Below are 18,175 nucleotides of genomic sequence, written 5' to 3' on the forward strand. Positions count from 1 at the left end.
GATACAAGATGGGTATTTAAAAAAAAAAAAAAAAAAAAAAAAGGAAGGAAGGAAAGGACAGGACAAGACACACCCACACACAAGTTTATTTCTACATATTAGAAATAAAAGAGGAGATCTTCACTATAGATCTTAAAGCTAGAGAAAGAAAGAAGGAAGGAGAAATTCAAGCCAGAAAAGAGGGTATACAAGCTGGTCCTCTAGCAAGATGGCTTCAAAGTAAAAATATATTATCTGGAAGGGTATGAGAATAAAGAAACCAAGCACAGAGAACATGTGCACATATCCTGGTAAAGATATGTTTCTTAAAGTTCCACCAGCTTTTTGTGGCTTGTGTCCACTGCTCATCTCCTCACCACTGTCCCTAACCTCATGTAGGATGTAGGTACAGTAGAAATATGGTATTTAGGGAACCCTCTTGAACTGCTGGGATTAAGTGTATTTTTCTGGTGGAATTTCATGGATGTGTCAAGGACAGTATCTGAAAGCTAGTGGCTGTGAATCTCAGAACTGTTGGTGGGAAGGCAAACTGGTGCACTGTGTAAACAGTATGGAGTTAAAAGACAATGCTAGGTATGGAGTCAAAAAGTTAAAAATAGAACCGCTCTACAATCCAGCAACTGCACTCTTCTGTATTTACCCAAAGAATACAAAAATACTAATTTGAAGGGATACACGCAACCTAATGTTTATAGCAGCATTATCAACAATAGCAAAATTATGCAAAGAGCCCAATTGTCCAGTGATAGATGAATAAAGAACATGTGGTACATATATAATATGGAATACTACTCAACCATTAAAAGATGAAATCTTGCTATTTGCAATGACATGGATGGAGCTAGAGTATATTATGCTAAGTAAAATAAGTCTGAGAAAACAAATACATATGATTCCACTCATATGTGTAATTTAAGAAACGAAAGAAATGAGTGAAGGGGGGGTGGGGGAGAAAGACAAACCAAGAAAAAGACTCTTAAGTCTAGAGAACAAACTAATGGTTACCAGGGGGAGGTGGTAGGGGGATGTGTGAAATAGGTCATGGGGATTGAGGAGAGCACTTATGATGAGCACTGGGTATTGTATGTAAGTGTTAAATCAACTAAATTGTACCTTGAAACTAATATTACACTATATGTTAACTAACTGGATTTTAAATAAAAACTTTTATAAAATTAAAGATAAATAAATAAAAATTTCAAAGTACCTGTAAAAAAAAAAAAAAGAACTATTACTTAATGAATGCTTGTCTAATGAGGGGCCTTAGGTTAAGAATCTTATTTATAGGGACACCTGGGTGGCTCAGTCATTTAAGTGTCTGCCTTTGGCTCAGGTCATGATCTCAGGGTCCTGGGACCACGCGAGCCCCTACCCAGGCTCCCTGCTCAGTGTGGAGTCTGCATTTCCCTTCCCCTCTGTCTCCACCTCACTTGTGCTCTCTCCCTAATAAATAAATAAAATCTTTAAATTTTTTTTTAATTTTTAAAAAGAATCTTATTTATATCACAATTAATCCTAACTTTTGCTAAGTATGCATTTCTATTTCCAGTTATACACATTAATAAATTTATGGTCAGTCAAATACATTTTCCATGGTCAAGAAGTTAGTAAGTGGAGGGAAATGGTTGGAGCCTATGTCTATTTGAATTCTAAACCCTGCAGTCTTACTTGATCTCTGTTCCATACCTGCCTACTAACAGAGACAAGAGGGGATAACAGTCAACCACAGTTCAGAGTCTGGGCCAAAATATAAGAACTTAACGTTTGCTTTCTGAAAGTGCATTTTTTTTATCCTTAAATATTGTAACCTGTGTTCTCAAATTGGGATGAACAAAAGTTTGTCTGAATTTCAATAAATTCATAGGCCATGTGTGTTCACAAAGCTAAGGGATCATCCAATTACCCAACCAGAGAGAGAAATGAATGTGGGGCATAGGGAGAAATAAGTACAAATTCCTAAGGCTTTTTCTAACCCCACCCCAGAGATCTAAAGTGATCAATTTAACATCAGTCAGGGAGATATTCTCCAACCTGTCAACGGCCTCTGAGGTTCAGGGTCTTAATTCTGTTAATTAAAGCACCTGCTAACACTCTGGGTGTAGCAGGAGGAATGCAGTACTAGAAAGTGAGACTATGAGATTGTTACAGGATGCTTTTTCTCTTTGTATATCTCATGTCTGGACAGAACAGTGTAACACACTGAAAGCCAAATGAGATCCTTTGGGGCTGACCAAATGAGCTCAATAACTCATCATAATCCCCAAAGACAATTATTTTGTCTTTTCAGTCTATAACCTAAAGGGAGTGCTTCAGTAGAAATGTGAATAATTCTAAATAAAGCGATCAGAGAGCATATCCCTATAGTGCCCAAGGGAATTATTCTAAAGCATTTGTTAGAAATACCCAGATAACAGTAACAGTTGGTGCCAAAGCATTCTGGTTTTGTAGGGAAGGAGTTTAACTCACAACAGAATTTAGATTAATCATAATGTTAATTGTTAATATAAAAAAAGCTTAGGTATCCCACAACAGAAAGACTGGAGAATACAGCCTTTGTACTGTTTCAATTTGAAAACTATATTTATACAACAATCTTACCAAAAGGTTCACCACTCATAATGCTTTTAGTAGTGAATTATAGGAGCTTAGCAGATGTTCACTATAATCACAGTAATATCAATTTTAAAGTTTCTACAAATCAAATATTTTTTTTAATTTATTTATTTGACAGACAGAGATCACAAGCAGGCAGAGAGGCAGGCAGAGAGAGAGGAGGAAGCAGGCTCCCTGCTAAGCAGAGAGCCCGATGCGGGGCTCGATCCCAGGATCCTGGGATCATGACCTGAGTCGAAAGCAGAGGCTTTAACCCACTGAACCATCCAGGCGCCCCAAATCAAATATGTTTTAAAATTAAAAGCTACATGGGGCTCTACATATTCTAAATCTTACCAAAAGATATTGATTCCTAACAAGCCACTTCTCTTTCCAAAAAGACCACCCTTAAAGAAAGAGTTTCTTCTTAAACTTACTCTTAGAGGAAAGGATGGGAAAAAAGATAAGCAGAAAGACATGCAGCAGTGTACCACAGAGAGGCACTTAGTTCAGCCTTATTGCCCACCCACCCTGCCCCACCAAATGCCAAAGAAATCTATAACGGCTGCAGTATCAGTGAAATGCAGATATTTTAAGGTGGTGTTTGATAAATAAAACACAAATTGTAATAAACACTCAGAGTAATGCCATATTTATCAAGGCCTGGTTACAACTGCTGCCAGGGAAACAGGACCATAAGGAAAACCAAGCCATACTCATAGTCCACATACAAGACTGGCAGGGGATCCTAAGTAGGAAAGTCACACTCTGAGCAGTCAAATGTCATAACCGCTAGAGGTATCATTTAACTGTAGTCATTACATACGGTAACTCTTGGATTTGGGCAATGCGCATCCTGCACAGCTGGGACCCTGGATGCATGATACCAGAAAACTGAACCTGTAACAAACACAGCTTTTAAGACCAAGGGAGCTCTATTTGAGAAATAACTTGAGCCAGATAACCCATGTCATGTAGGCAAAACAAAAAGCAGGCTCACTGTTTTCAAATCAGTTTAAAAACATTAAGCTTTCCACAACCATCAAGAGTATTTAACTTAAAATTGTGGTTCCACCAGCTATGATGGCTAAAGTCTGTCCAGTTGGATTTCTACTGACCTCTCATCTCTGCTTCATCTCTCACTTATGCCATAGCTGCCATCACCTGATACCATGTTCATCCCAATCTAACAACTGCTGCTGTCAGCCTGAGAACCCAGCCCACACCAGACCCTCACAGAGGAACCAGAGACAAGCAGTAGTGGGAGGAAGAGAAAGGAGACCAAAATAAATATTAAATGCAATGTTTAGAGATGGTTGAGATAAAAAGTTAAAATGGCCTATATGTGTGTTATCTGAATGATAGGTGTCAATTTTTTTGTTTTATTTTTCAAATATTTATATTTCAGGGATGGGAGATTACCATGTGTTTTCTAATGCACGAGTACAAATTTGAGCAGGAAATAATACTACATGGTGATAAAGCTTCAAAAAAAAAAAAAAGTACATCAAATGCCAGGAGAATTCTTACCGATGACACAATATAGGGTATTTCTGAGTGCCCAAAGCAAGGGCATTATAAGGACGAAGAACAGTCTAAGATAAAGCTGTAGTAAACATTTAAACGAAACACACCAAAAATTTTTTGAGCCTGATTTTTTTTCCTCATCACTGGTTTTTGTCTTTCCAAGCCTCAAACCCAACTTCTCCCCTAAAAATTTCCCACCTAGTTTTTTCCTTGAAGTTTTACTCATCTTGAAGTGGTTTTCAGAACCTGCCTCTATGATCATCTACTACTGTATGCCTTGGTCCACAGCACACCTCTGCTCAGACTGGTCTTCCAACTGCAGACCTGACCTGACAGGCCCAGAGATCCTAAAACTGAGTATTAGTCTCATGTGTTTTTTCTTCCTCATGGTGTTTCCCAGATAATGGCACCTGATTCCTTAAATGATTGGTGTACCCATTCCAATTGGAGGCTCCTTTCTCTCAAGACCATTTTAAGACAAACTGTTCACCCTTAAACTGCTGCCAAAGCAAAAAAGACAAGATGGGGACTTTCCTTGTTTCCTGAAGTTCCCTGAAGTTAGAGCAGCAAAAACAGAAAGGATTTGAAAAGCATTAAAATACATTTCTCTCTTTCTTACTCAGTTCAAATGGACTGAAAGAAAGAGAACATTTATTTCCATGACTACTTCAGGTAAAGCCTCAAATCCTCTGGTTTCTCTAAAGTTTTTGCTTTTGTATGAGAAATCGCACTGTCTTTCATCAATAAACCCATAAGGGCTTTAGAGCTCTGCAGTCCTTGTAAGCAATCCCAGAATGATTTAATGTTATTTTCTGGATTTTTTTCTTCACCTCAATAGCAATTCAGAATGGATTATAATGAATCCATTTTTGTTTCTAGGTTTCCAATTGCTTCACAAAATATGCTTCTAAAAGAAATCAAAATTATTTCAATGTTACAAAATTGCTTCTATACTTCCCTATAGACCTGGAAAAAAATCTTAAGGTTCCTACCAGACAATTTTCTGGTCACAAGTGAAACCACAGTGAAACCATTCCAGAGAAATAACGGTTTAATCTTCTTATTAAGGTCCACAAAAGTGGAGATGCCACGATCCCCTTCAGTTACCCCAAATGTTGACAGTCCTTAGTGTTGATAAAAGCATTCTCATCTATAGAGTCTCATGTTCTACTTAAACCTGTTCCATTTATTCCTCAATTCTGAAGAGATGTTTCAGATAGATGGTCACATTTTTTTAGAGAGAGTGCATGTGTGTGCCATGCATGTGCCATGCACGTGGGAATGAGTTGGGGAGAGGCAGAGGGAGAAAGGGAGAATCTAAGCAGGCTCAATGCCCAGTGTAGAGCCTGACGCAGGGCTCAGTCTCACGACCCTGAAATCATGACCTGAGTCAAAATCAAGAGTCTGAACCTCAACTGACTGAAATTACCCAAGTGTACTCAAATGGATGGATATTCACTTTTTTATTCAATTCAGTAATCATTTATTGATCAACTCTTCTATTCAGGCACTTTACTGAGCACCAAAGATATAGAAATAAAGGATATAATCCCAATCCTCAAGAAATTTGAAATCTAGTAAGAAAGACACCTGTAGACATTACTGTAATGCTTATTACAACAGATACTGGGTAATATTCAAAACATTTACTGTTAGAACATGGGCACCAACCCATCAAAATGGAGACCTTACAAACAGAGGATGGTTCTAGAGGACCCTCTCACAATTCTACAATCACAGCATGACAGAGACATACAAGAAATGTAGGAAAAAGGTGATGATGGCCTGGGAACAGAGGGAGTGAGTCAGCAGGCCAAGGCATTGTCTAATTTACTACTGAAACAAAAATGTTTTTGTATTTTACAACTAGCATGGTCACTCTGGTACACAGAATATAAAGATTAGCTTCAGAAAAAGGAACCAGTCTTAGAGGTGACCATGCATAGGGACCATTAGACCACTATCCTAATCCATGAAAGACCACTGATGATTTCCTGTGATAGTCCTTAGCACTGTTCACTTAATATTCTAGCTTTCCTTCTTTCCAGTACATAATAGGATTGCACTTTCCATCTCTTCTGAGGCAAAACATAACCATGTGATTTGCTTGGGCTGGGAAAATGTAAACAGAAGTGATATAAAAGTGTTAGAAGAGTTTAAGAAGCAGTAAAGGATTTGATTAGAGCCCCATCCTACCAACATACCCACTCAATGAACAGAGAGCATGAACTAGAAATGTAATGCTCTAAGCTCCTGAAATTCAGGGTTGTTTGTGAGTGACATACACTTAATGTATCCTGACTAATGCAATAACTAAGTTTAAATTTTATAGAACAAGTCAAATTTAGCCAGACGGAAAAGCAGGAATGATAATTCTAAGCAGAGGAATAGTAGGAACAAAGAGAAAGTGGATCAACATGATACAAAGGATAATTCAAAGACAAGGCAGAAGTTTGTCATAAAATAGCTTATATGGCAAATGGCTAACAGAAACATGAAAGAATGTTCATCATCACTAGCCATCAGGGAGATTCAAATCAAAACCACATTGAGATACCACCTTATACCAGTTAGAATGGCCAAAATTAAGAAGACAGTAAACAAAATGTATTGGAGAGGATGTGGAGAAAGGGGAACCCTCTTACACTGTTGGTGGGAATGGAAGTTGGTGCAGCCACTTTGGAAAACAGTGTGGAGATTCCTTAAGAAATTAAAAGCAGAGCTTCCCTATGACCCTAAAATTGCACTACTAGGTATTTACCCCGAAGATACAGATGTAGTGAAAAGAAGGGCCACCTGTACCCCAATGTTCATAGCAGCAATGTCCACAGTCGCCAAACTGTGGAAAGAACCAAGAAGCCCTTCAACGGACGAATAGATAAAGAAGATATGGTCCATATATACTATGGAGTATTATGCCTCCATTAGAAAAGATGAATACCCAACTGTTGTATCAACATGGACGGGACTGGAAGAGATTATGCTGAGTGAAATAAATCAAGCAGAGAGAGTCAATTATCATATGGTTTCACTTATTTGTGGAGCATAAGGAATAACATGGAGGATGTGGGGAGATGGAGAGGAGAAGTGAGTTGGGGGAAATTGGAGGGGGAGAAAACCATAAGAGACTGTGGACTCTAAGAAACAGACTGAGGGTTTTGGAGGGGAGGGGAGTGGGAGGTTGGGTGAGTCCGGTGGTGAGTATTATGGGAGGGCACATATTGCATGGAGAACTGGGTGTGGTGCATAAACAATGAATTCTGAAACACTGAAAAGAAATTTAAAAATAAATTAAAAATTTTTTTAAAAATAGCTTGTATAAGATTCCAAGGAATGCAGACTTAATTTTATAGGCGGGATTGAGGAGCTAACAACCAAAGAGCCTTAACATTGCCCTCAGTGTAGCTAAACTTTAGAGAGATTTCTTCTTGACTCTAGGCCCCTGACCTCCCTTTTCTTAGAGCATTTATTTTAGAAAACTTGCAACTGTAAATTATTTCTTTGCTCCTTTGAGATGTAAATTTCTCCCAGCCTCTGGTCAGTTTCAAACCAAGAATGTCTATCAAGGGCCTAAGAGACATCTCTTTGAAATGTAATCATAAAGAAAGATACTGCTGCTATTCCCCAGTCTCTGTGGGAGTATAGAAGTCTAACTTGATGGGCACCAATTAGCAAACACAGACGGCCTAATTACATTGACCATCTCCTGCTCATGACCTCCAGTAATTTTCCACTAGCTTACCTCACCGCTTATAAACTCTCCTGCTTTTTGTTTTGTCAGAATTGAGTTCAATCTCTCCTCACATTGCAATAGTTTTGAATAAAGTCCTCCTTGTTTGTTTAACATGACCAGTGTAATTTTTCTTTGACAGTAAGAACAAAATTAAGGAGGTCATTTGTAGCAACCCACATCATGAGAACTAGTGAATGAACATAAACCTGGTAACTAGATATGAAGAGAGGAAGAAAAAGAAAGCATCTGAAATCACTCCACGCATCTTGGAATGATGTTGTCCCCTGACATGGAGAATAGAATGGATGCAAAGGCAGATTTACTATGAAGTCAACTAATTTTCTCACTTCTTTGGTCCCTTCCAAAGCCTGGAGACTTGGCAAAATGTTCATATAATCATGTTTTTTTAAGCTTTGCAAAAATAAGATATTTTAATTGTCATCAGTAAAAATAGTTTCCAGTTTCTTTCAACTAAAACTTCCCTTATGTAGCATTTTTCTTGTATTATTTTACAGATATGAGCATTTGTGAGACCCTATTTAAGAGAATGCTGAAGTAGGAATATGTCAGTATTTGCAACTTGGAAATAAATTTTGGAACATTTTACTAAGTAAAGATAAACAAAACTCCTGATTCAGGTTTATATAAAGAGTATCTACTCTTTTACTAAGTAAAGATAAACAAAACTCCTGATTTGGGTTTATATAAAGAGTATCTACTCTTTCATGTTTAATTTTTTTTTCATCTTTAATTTTTTTAATTTAAGTAAAAACCAATGGGATGAAAAAGACAGCTATTAACGAAATCAATCAATTGTGACACTGAAAAGTAATTCTAACAAAAAAACAAAGGATCATATCCACAACGAATTATCCAATTCATAAGAGGAAGAGAAAATGTAAACAGAAGTTATAAATAGGCCTTAACTGATAAATTAATGAAAAGAAGTGAATTATTAACACATTGGAAAAGGATTTAAATTTCTGGCTGATTTAATACGACATATTGCTATTGACAAAATAATATAAAACTCATGATTCAACATTACAAATATTCCGCAAAACTCATGATTCAATATTATAGATATTCCACAGTGCAGATACTGACAATAAATCAACTAATGCCGATCACCAATTCAAGAGTGTATAAAATTAACACATAAGAAAACTTGAAATGTTCTGAAATCTTACAATTTACATAAGAGTGAAGTTGAGAGAGATTTTCAAAATTCACCAACAGCTTTAAAAATTTACCTGACATTCCCAATGTCAATTAAAACTGATCAAAACTTTTAAAGTGTTTAATACCAAAACAATATTCACCAATGAAAAATGAAAGACTGGTTTATCTCTCTAATCTATTGTAAATGATGTAACAAAATCACTGTTACAAAAGAAATACCCGGAGAGGAGTCAAGATGGTGGAGAAGTAGCAGGCTGAGATGACATCAGGTAGCAGGAGATCAGCTAGATAGCTTATCAAACCATTCCGAACACCTACAAATTCGACCGGAGATCGAAGAGAATAAGAGCAGCAATTCTAGAAACAGAAAATCAACCACTTTCTGAAAGGTAGGACCGGCGGAGAAGTGAATCCAAAGCGACAGGAGCCCCTCCCGCGGCGGAGAGGGGCTGGCTCTTGCCAAGCGGCAGAAGAACAGAGCACAAAATCAGGACTTTTAAAAGTCTGCTCCACTGAGAGACATCGCTCCATAGGCTAAGCCAGGGTGAAGCCCCCACGGGGACAGCGTGGCCTCAGGTCCCGCGGGGTCACAGAAGGATCGGGGCTGAGTGTTGCAGAGCCCACAGGTATTAGAGTGGGGAAGCCGGCTACAGAGATGGAGCCGAGGAGTCAGCTCACAACCTGGGGTTATCTTCTCATGATCCATGGCACAGACCACTACTCTGTGAGCAGAGACCCCACAAGATCCGGGGAGACCCCCTGGAAGAGCTCAGGGATCTGCAGGGTTCAGAGACTCCAGGCGGGGCTGTGTGCCACAGACAGAGAAGATTGGTCACAGGCTGGGTGAGATCAGAACATGGACCAAGGTCAGGGAGATGGGAGTGATTGAACACTTTTCTCCGAGGGTGCACTGAGGAGTGGGGCCCCGAGCTCTCGGCTCCTCCGGACCAGAGATTGGGAGGCCGCCATTTTCATTCCTGTCCTCCGGAACTCTACGGAAAGCGTTCAGGGAACAAAAGCTCCAGAAAGGGAACCCAAGCGGATTACTTAGCCTAGCCCCTGGTAAGGGCGGTGCAATTCCACCTGGGGCAAAGACACTTGAGAATCACTACAACAGGCCCCTCCCCCAGAAGATCAACAAGAAATCCAGCCAAGAACAAGTTGACTTACCTAAGAGAACAGTGGAATTCCAGAGGAAGAGAAAGCAAAGCATGGAATTCATGGCTTTCTCCCCATGATTCTTTAGTCTTGCAAAGTTAATTTTTTTTTATTTTTATTTTTTTCTTCTGTTAAATTTTTTTTAACTTTTACCCTTTCCTCTTTTAATGTTTTTTAACTAGTTTATCTTAACAATACATTTCATTAAAAAAAAAACCTTTTCTGAACCTTCATTATTATAGTCATATTTTATCCTTCATTGTATATAACTTTATTTTTTGTATACACATAGGGATTTTTCTTCTAAAAAAATTTGGGGTACATCTTCCTCCAACAGATCAAAATACACCCTAAATCTAGCACAGGGCTTTGTTCCAGTCACCAGCCTGAGCAAATTTTCTCCACTTTCTTTTTCTTTAATCTCCCAACCAATTTATCTTATCAACTCCTTTTTCAAAAATTAAAAAAAAATTTTTTCATCTTTATACTCATATTCCATCCCTTCATTGTGTTTATATTTACATATGTTTTTCATTCTTTGAAATTTTGGGAGGTAGTTTCTTCTAAGAGACCAAAATACTCCCAAAATTAAGTGGGTGATCCTGTTCTAATCTAATATATATTTTTTTTCTTTTTTACATTTTTTCTTTATTTGTTTTCTTCTTTTAATTTTTTTTTCTGAACTTCTTTTTAGCACCTTTCTTCCCCCTACAATTTGGGGTCTCTTCTGATTTGGTTAAAGCACATTTTCCTGGGGTCTTTGCCACCCTTTAAGTATTTTATTCGCTCCTTCATATATTCTTATCTGGATAAAACGATACGGTGGAAAAACTCACCACAAAAAAAAGAACAAGAGGCAGTACTAAAGGCTAGGGACCTAACCAAAACGGACATTGGTAATATGTCAGATCTAGAGTTCAGAATGACGATTCTCAAGGTGTTAGCTAGGCTCAAAAAAGGCATGGAGGATATTGAAGGAACCCCGTCTGGAGAAATAAAAGAACTAAAATATAACAAAGTTGAAATCAAGAAAGCTATTAATGAGGTGCAATAAAAAATGGAGGCTCTTACTGCTAGGATAAATGAGTCAGGAGAGAGAATTAGTGATATAGAAGACCAAATGACAGAAAATAAAGAAGCTGAGCAAGAGAGAGACAAACAACTACTGGACCATGAGAGGGAGAATTCGAGAGATAAGTGATACCATAAGATGAAACAACATTAGAATAATTGGGATTCCAGAAGAAGAAGAAAGAGAGAGGGGAGCAGAATGTATATTGGAGAGAATTATTGTAGAAAATTTCCCTAATATGGCAAAGGGAACAAGCATCAAAATCCAGGAGGTGCAGAGAATCCCCCTCAAAATCAATAAGCATAGGTCCACACCCTGTTATCTAATAGTAAAATTTACAAGTCTTGGCAACAAAGAGAAAATCCTGAAAGCAGCCCAGGACAAGAAGTCTATAACATACAATGGTGAAAATATTAGAATGGCAGCAGACTTATCCACAGAGACCTGGCAGGCCAGAAAGAACTGGCATGATATAGTCATAGCACTAAATGAGAAAAACTTGCAGACAATAATACTATACCCAGCTAGGCTATCATTGAAAATTGAAGGAGAGATAAAAATCTTCTAGGACAAACAAAAACTAAAAGAATTTGTAAACACCAAACCAGCTCTACAGGAAATATTAAAAGGGTCCTCTAAGAAAAGACAGAGCCTAAAAGTAGTAGACAAGAAAGGAACAGAGACAATATACAGTAATAGTCACCTAACAGGCAATACAGTGGCACTAAATTCATATCTCTCAATAGTTACCCTGAATGTAAATGGGCTAAATGCCCCAATCAAAAGACACAGGATATCAGAATGGATAAAAAAACAAAAAACCCATCAATATGCTGCCTACAAGAAACTCATTTTAGACCCGAAGACACCTCCAGATTTAAAGTGAGGGGGTGGAAAACAATGTACCATGCTAATGGACATCAGAAGAAAGCTGGGGTGGCAATCCTTATATCAGTTCAATTAGATTTTAAGCCGAAGACTATAATAAGAGATGAGAAAGGACACTATATCATACTCAAAGGGTCTGTCCAACAAGAAGACCTAACAATTTTAAATATCTATGTCCCTAACATGGGAGAAGCCAACTATATAAACCAATTAATAACAAAATCAAAGAAACACATCAACAATAATACAATAATAGTAAGGGACTTTAACACTCCCCTCACTGAAATGGATAGATCATCCAAGCAAAAGATCAATAAGGAAATAAAGGCCTTAAATGACACACTGGACCAGATGAACATCACAGATATATTCAGAATATCCCAACCCAAAACAACAGAATACACATTCTTCTCTAGTACACGTGGAACATTCTCCAGAATAGACCACATCCTGGGTCATAAATCAGGTCTCAACTGGTATCAAAAGATTGGGACCATTCCCTGCCTATTTTCAGACCACAATATTCTGAAGCTAGAACTCAATCACAAGAGGAAATTTGGAAAGAACGCAAATACATGGAGACTAAACAGCATCCTTCTAAAGAATGAATGGGTCAACCAGGAAATTAAAGAAGAACTGAAAAACTTCATGGAAACAAATGATAATGAAAACACAACGGTTCAAAATCTGTGGGACACAACAAAGGCAGTCCTGAGAGGAAAATATATAGCGGTATAAGCCTTTCTCAAGAAACAAGAAAGGTCTCAAATACACAATCTAACCCTACACCTAAAGGAGCTGGAGAAAGAACAACAAAGAAAGCCTAAACCCAGCAGGAGAAGAGAAATCATAAAGATCAGAGCAGAAATCAATGAAACAGAAACCAAAAAACCAATAGAACAAATCAACGAAAGTAGGAGCTGGTTCTTTGAAAGAATTAAGATTGATAAGCCCCTGGCCAGACTTACCAAAAAGAAAAGAGAAAAGATCCAAATAAATAAAATCATGAATGAAAGAGGAGAGATCACAACCAACACCAAAGAAATACAAACAATTATAAGAACATATTATGAGCAATTCTACGCCAGCAAATTTGACAATCTGGAAGAAATGGATGCATTCCTAGAGACATATAAACTACCACAGCTGAACCAGGAAGAAATAGAAAACCTGAACAGACCCATAACCAGTAAGGAGATAGAAACAGTCATCAAAAATCTCCAAACAAACAAGAGCCCAGGGCCAGACGGCTTCCCAGGGGAATTCTACCAAACATTTAAAGAAGAATTAATTCCTATTCTCCTGAAACTGTTCCAAAAAATAGAAATGGAAGGAAATCTTCCAAACTCATTTTATGAGGCCAGCATCACCTTGATCCCAAAACCAGACAAGGATCCCATCAAAAAAGAGAATTACAGACCAATATCCTTGATGAACACAGATGTGAAAATTCTCACCAAAATACTAGCCAATAGGATCCAACAGTACTTCAAAAGGATTATTCACCATGACCAAGTGGGATTTATTCCAGGGCTTCAAGGTTAGTTCAACAACCACAAATCAATCAATGTGATACAATACATTAATAAAAGAAAGAACAAGAACCAAATGATAATCTCAATAGATGCTGAAAAAGCATTTGACAAAGTACAGCACACGTTCTTGATCAAAACTCTTCAAAGTGTAGGGATAGAGGGCACATACTCTATATCATCAAAGCCATCTATGAAAAATCCATAGCAAATATCATTCTCAATGGAGAAAAACTGAAAGCTTTCCTGCTAAGGTCAGGAATACAACAGGGATGTCTATTATCACCACTGCTTTTCCACATAGTACTAGAAGTCCTAGCCTCAGCAATCAGACAACAAAAAGAAATTAAAGGCCTCCAATTCGGCAAAGAAGAAGTCAAACTATCACTCTTTGCAGATGATATGATACTATATGTGGAAGACCCAAAAGACTCGACTCCAAATCTGCTAGAACTTGTACAAGAATTCAGTAAAGTATCCAGATATAAAATCAATGAACAGAAATCAGTTGCATTTCTTTATACCAACAAGACAGAAGAAAGAGAAATTAAGGAGTCAATCCCATTTATAACTGCACCCAAAACCATAAGATACCTAGGAATAAACCTAACCAAAGAGGCAAAGAATCTATACTCAGAAAACTACAAAATACTCATAAAAGAAATTGGAAGACACAAAGAAATGGAAAAATGTTCCATGCCCATGGATTGGAAGAACAAATATTGTGAAAATATCTATGCTACCTAAAGCAATCTACACATTTAATGCAATCCCTATAAAATCCCATCCATTTTTTCAAAGAAATGGACCAAATAATCCTAAAATTTATATGAACCAGAAAAGATTTAAAATAGCCAGAGGAATATTGAAAAAGAAACCCAAAGTTGGTGGCATCACAATTCCAGACTTCAAGCTCTATTACAAAGTGTCATCATCAAGACAGTATGGTACTGGCACAAGAACAGACACATAGATCAATGGAACAGAATAGAGAGCCCAGAAATATACTCTCAACTCTATAGTCAACTAATCTTTGACAAAGCAGGAAAGAATGTCCAATGGAAAAAAGATAGTCTCTTCAACAAATGGTATTGGGAAAATTGGACAGTCACATGCAGAAAAATGAAACTGGACCATTTCCTTATACCACACATGAAAATAGACACTCAAAATGGATGAAGGACCTCAATGTGAGAAAGGAATCCATCAAAATCCTTGAGGAGAACACAGGCAGCAACCTCTTCAACCTCAGCCACAGCAACTTCTTTTTAGGAACATCGCCAAAGGCAAGGGAAGCAAGGGCAAAAATGAACTATTGGGACTTCATCAAGATCAAAAGCTTTTGCAAAGCAAAGGAAACAGTTAACAAAACTAAAAGAAAACTGACAGAATGGGAGAAGATATATGCAAATGGTATATCAGATAAAGGGCTAGTATCCAAAATCTATAAATCTATATCAAACTCAATACCCAAAGAACAAATAATCCAATCAGGAAATGGGCAGAGGACATGAACAGACATTTCTGCAAAGAAGACATCCAGATGGCCAACAGACACATGAAAAAGTGCTCCACATCACTCGGCATCAGGGAAATACAAATCAAAACCACAATGAGATACCACCTCACACCAGGCAGAATGGCTAAAATTAACAAGTCAAGAAATGACAGATGCTGGCAAGGATGTGGAGAGAGGGGAACCCTCCTACATTGTTGGTGGGAATACTAGCTAGTACAAGCACTCTGGAAAACAGCATGGAGGTTCCTCAAAGAGTTGAAAATAGTGCTACCTTATGACCCAGCCGTCATACTACTGTGTATTTACCCTAAAGATACAAACGTAGTGATCCGAAGGGGCACGTGCACCTGAATGTTTATAGCAGCAATGTCCACAATAGCCAAACTATGGAAAGAACCTAGATGTCCATCAACAGATGAATGGGTAAAAAAGATCTGGTATGTATATACAATGGACTACTATGCAGCCATCAAAAGAAATGAAATCTTGCCATTTGCGACGACATAGATGGAACTAGAGGGTATTATGCTTAGCTAAATAAGTCAATCGGAGAAAGACAACTATCATATGATCTCCCTGATATGAGGAAGTAGAGATGCAACGTCGGGGGCTTGGGGGGTAGGAAAAGAATAAATGAAACAAGATGGAATCAGGAGGGAGGCAAACCATAAGAGACTCTTAATGTCACAAAACAAGCTGCATTATTTTTCTTAAAGAGGGTTCCCAACAACTGTATAAGCTTAAGCCTCACAAAACCTGGATCTAACCTTAAAGACCAGATTTATAATTATGTTGGTTAATTTTATGTATCAACTTGACTAAGCCATGGTATGCCCAGATATTTGGCTAAACATTATTCTGGATATTTCTGTGAAGGTGTGTTTGGATGAGAATAACATTTAAATCAATGGACTGAGTAAAGCAGGTTGCCCTTCAGAATGTGGAGAGGCCTCATCCAATCAGGTGAAGGCCTGAAAGAACAATAGCTTGATCTCTCCCCCTCAGTTAAGAGAGAATTCTCTTGCTTTTCAGGTTCTGAGGTGGAAGAGCAGCTCTCTTGGATCCACCACAGGCTGCTAGCCTTCAGACTCAAGCTAGGACATCACCACTGCAAATTTTGAGCTTGTCAGCTTCCATAATCACAAGACCCAATTCCTTATTGAAAACATGCCTTAGATTATAGTGTGCATTTTTTATTCAGTCTAAAAATATCATATATGAAAGGTGAAAATTCCAAAGAATTTTTCTCCTAACCATTCTTTACTTTTTCTGAAATTGGAATGGGCATAATGCTATAAAACCACAGTATTTATCTGGGGGTTAGGGGAAGTCATAAACCCCTCTGATTATCTGAAGGAAGCCTTATCCTCCATTAGAATGCAAACTCCATCATGGAAGGACCAGTATCTTGATTAATGCTCTATTTCCAGTGGCTAGGACAGTATTTTGCATATAATAGATACGCAATAAATATTTTGCTTACCAAGCAGTTGTTGGTAAATTCTAACTCACACACATTTCCTGTGGTAAACTCAGTAATAGCCTCCCAAATATGTCCATGTACTAATCTCCAGGATCTGTAAATGTGTTACTTTAGATAGCAAAAGGCATTTTGCAAGCATAATTAAGGATCTTGAGATGAGAAATGTACCCTGAATTATCTGGGTTGGCTCAATGTAATCACAGTCCTTAGAAGAGGAAGCATAGAGAGAGATCTGAAGATGCTGTACTTTGTACTCTGAGGACAGAAGGTACCACGAGCCAAGGGAAGCAGGGGGTCTCTCAAATTTGGAAAAGGCAAGGAGACAGACTTTCTCAAGCACCTCCAGAAGGAAAGCAGCCCTGCCAATGCCTGTTAGACTTCTGACCTCCAGAAATTAAAAATAATAAATTTGTGTCATTTTAAGTCACTAGACTTATGGCAATGCATTACAGCTTCAATGGAAAATTAATATATCTCTCCTCCAAAATCTGCCCATCTTATTGCCACTGGCTAGGTCTGGTTTCCATCATCTCTCCCCTGGCCTACTTCAACACTCTCCTAACTGTTCCCTCTGCCACCAATTTCTCCCACTCAGGGCAATGCTAAGGTTCTCACAGGATATATACGATTATAGCATGGCTTTGTTCTCAAATCCTTAGTATGTCAAGTTCGACTCTCAACAGTCTGTCCTCTATTACATAACCAGCTTTATTCCTAATAATTCAGCCAATAAGTTCCATATATCTTCCTAAAATGCCTCACTCTTGCATGTCTCTTAAATGTTACCAAACCTTTTCTCCAGTTATATTTCTACTCATTATTTGTTATTCATCACTCAAGTATATATTCTCCTAAAGAAGCTTTTCCTGAATACCAAGTGCTGGCAAAATGTGGAAAAACCGGACCTTCATGCATTACTGGTGGGAATGAAAACTGGTACAGTCACTTCGGGAAACAATTTGGCAGTTTTTTAAAAACTTAAACATAAATTTATCATATGACCCAGCACTTCCACTATAGGTATCTACTCAAGAAAAATGAAAATGCATGTTGACACAGAAACTCAAATATTCATAACAGCATTCATGTACTCAAATATTCATAACAGCATTATTTGTAGTAATCCCAAACTGGAAATATCCAAATGTTTATCAACTGACAAATGGATTTTTAAAAAGTAGTATATCCACACATTTGAATACAAGTCTGTAATTAAAAGAAACAAAATGTTGATACATATTTACACATGGATGACCTTCAAACACATGCTGAGTAGTAGTCTAATATAAAAGACTACATATTGTATGATTGTGTATAAAATATCTAGAAAAGGCAAATTAACAGAGCTAGAGAAAGATGAGTAGTTTCCTAGGATTGAGGTGGGAGTCAATATTAATTGCAAATGGGCACAGGGAACATTTTGTGGTGAAAGAAATATTCTAAAACCGGACTGTAGTGATAATCACATAATGACAAATTTACTAAAATC

Source organism: Martes martes (assembly GCF_963455335.1).
Source record: "Martes martes genome assembly, chromosome: 3".
NCBI classification, from domain to species: Eukaryota; Metazoa; Chordata; class Mammalia; order Carnivora; family Mustelidae; genus Martes; species Martes martes.